This window comes from Opisthorchis viverrini, assembly GCF_000715545.1.
Source record: "Opisthorchis viverrini unplaced genomic scaffold opera_v5_3, whole genome shotgun sequence".
NCBI classification, from domain to species: Eukaryota; Metazoa; Platyhelminthes; class Trematoda; order Opisthorchiida; family Opisthorchiidae; genus Opisthorchis; species Opisthorchis viverrini.
In genome coordinates, this window is record NW_008751659.1 from 715960 (window position 1) to 718341 (window position 2382).

The following is a 2382-nucleotide window of genomic DNA, read 5'->3' on the forward strand; positions in this document are numbered from 1 at the left end:
ATGCTCTCTGAGCTTGAAAATCTTACCATGTCACCGCCGTGCGTTTGCTGGGTGAACGGTGAAAAATCTGTTGGCCAACTCCTGCTCAACCAGAACTTATATAAGAATTGGGTCACTTTGGCGGCGGCGACACTCCAGGGGAAAGAGGTCCAGCATCGCGAGACATGTTTCGAAGGCCAGCCCAATGAGTGTTACGTATTCCTTGCCTCCTCGGTAGACAAATTGGGTGGCATTTTCGAGGAGCGGTCTGGCGTAGACCCCATATAGTATTTGGAGGTCCATGCGAGTAATGCGAGAAAGAGTTCGCCGAATCATCCGTAAGATGTCTGATGCCTTTGGGACCGATTTCTCATTGTGCGGTGAGAAGGACAAGTTTGAGAAGACCCAGATGCCCAAACCCTTTTTGGCGTCTCTCATCATGATGTTTTCTGGTCCTTTCTAAACATGCATAACAAAGGCATTCTCCTCCAAACGACATATGGACGCACTCTTCGTCATTCAGAGGTAGGTGCCAACCCAACGACCACTGCTTAACAGCGCCTACATCCATTTTGAGGGCATTGGCATTGGAACTCCAGGATTTCAAGTCGTCCGCAAAAAGTACACATCGACTTGCAAGAAGGTCTAGGAGGTCGTTGACGTAGATCAGAAACAGGAGTGGTCCCAAGACGAAGCCTTGAGGAACTCCAATGGAGACCGGCGCTAGAGAAGAGTAGGTCGAGCCAATTCTCACTCGGAATGATCTGTCTGATAGGAACGCCTCGATTCAGAGGAGGGTTTTCTTTTGAATCCCATAAGATTCTAGTGTGTGGAGCAGCAGGACGTGTGGGACCCTATCAAATGCTTTTGAGAAGTCGAAAAGTGGTATCCGATATGAGCCCTTCGTCCTTGGCTTGGGTTAGGCTGTCCGTAGACACGAGCATGTTTGTCACGCAAGAACGGTTTTGGAGAAATCCCTGTTGATCTGGAGATTTCAAGCTATTGGTAGTAAAGTGATCTAGGATAGCATGCTTCGGAATGCGTTCCGTCATTTCTCACGGAGGGAGGCCTATAGACCTCGCTCCATGCGATGGTAGTTCACCAATTTTGTAGATCGGATGAAATTCGCCTCCCTTCAAGCAGAGGGAAGGTGACATTTGTCAAGCGACCGACGAAATACTAAGCAGAAATATTTTGCTGGTGAGAGAGGTGTTTCCTTCAGGACCCTCTAATTTACCTCAATTGACCCCAATGTTCAGAACACAGTGATCTCGAGCAAAAGCCGACCAGTGTCCTCCCCTGTGAAGACCAAGTGAGTAAGAGGCCGTTGGAAGTTACACCCTGACGAAATCGGATGTGGAGAGGACGCTGAAGACAAATGTGGGCCTACATATTGTTCTCTGTAAACCTCAGATACCACTGTTGTGTCACTCGTGAGTTCTTCGTTCCTGTCCTTCTGGGAGAACGTGGATGGCTTGTCTCCGCAGCGATGTCGCACGTAGTTTAACAGCACATTTCTGTTTATCTGGACGGGATGCAGAATGGTCGCTTGTATTAGTATGCTCCATTGGCACATTTCTGACTTACAGTGGTACCGCATTTTACGAAATGCCACATCGTATTCGGTGTCTGCAGTAATCAACTTTTTGAAAAATAGTTGAGACCTCTTTTCCAGAAGATTCCGAACCGTCTAAAGTGGCGTGCAGGTCATTCGACTGCGTGCTGGCTTCTTTGGGACAAACACCGCGTCAATCTCGTGAACTTTCTGGGCAATATTCTCCTGTAGGTCTTCCACTGAAACCGGTCTCAGTTTAACCCGGTCAAGAAAAATGCTCAGTCCCGAAAAGTCTGCACGGCAGAATTTTCAAATTCACGTTTGAATTTCGTTGATTTCTGGCTCAGTAGCAGTTGAGATCAAAGGCCAGCGCACAGTGGTCGCTGTGTCCCAGTAGAGCGTTAATTATCACCTGATCGTCAAAATTCTTTCGTTGATGGCGACCAAATCAAAGAGTGCTGATAGTTGACCTGTGGTTCACTTAAAAGTCACTAGCCGAAAAGCGCGTGACACTAAGCCGAGATTTCGGTGCATCGTCAGGATTGAAATAAAAATGCCTCTAAGGCCCCGAGTTCGAGATCAGTCGCAATGAGTTGCGAGGAGTAAATATTCCAAACGTCAACTTCCCAAAATGAGAAAAGTTATTTTCTGTTGTGTTCCCACTTGAATCCCTTTATCTAGTGAACCCACCGTGTGTCAATGAAGTTGAAGGCTGAAAATCATACTTCATAATTTGTTCAGGCGAGATGTGTGAAATTATGCTTCTTAGGTGACAGCATCCCAGAGGAATAGGTCGAGTAACCCGAAAAACCTTTCACCGTTGATGGATTTGTAGCTAACAATCGTGT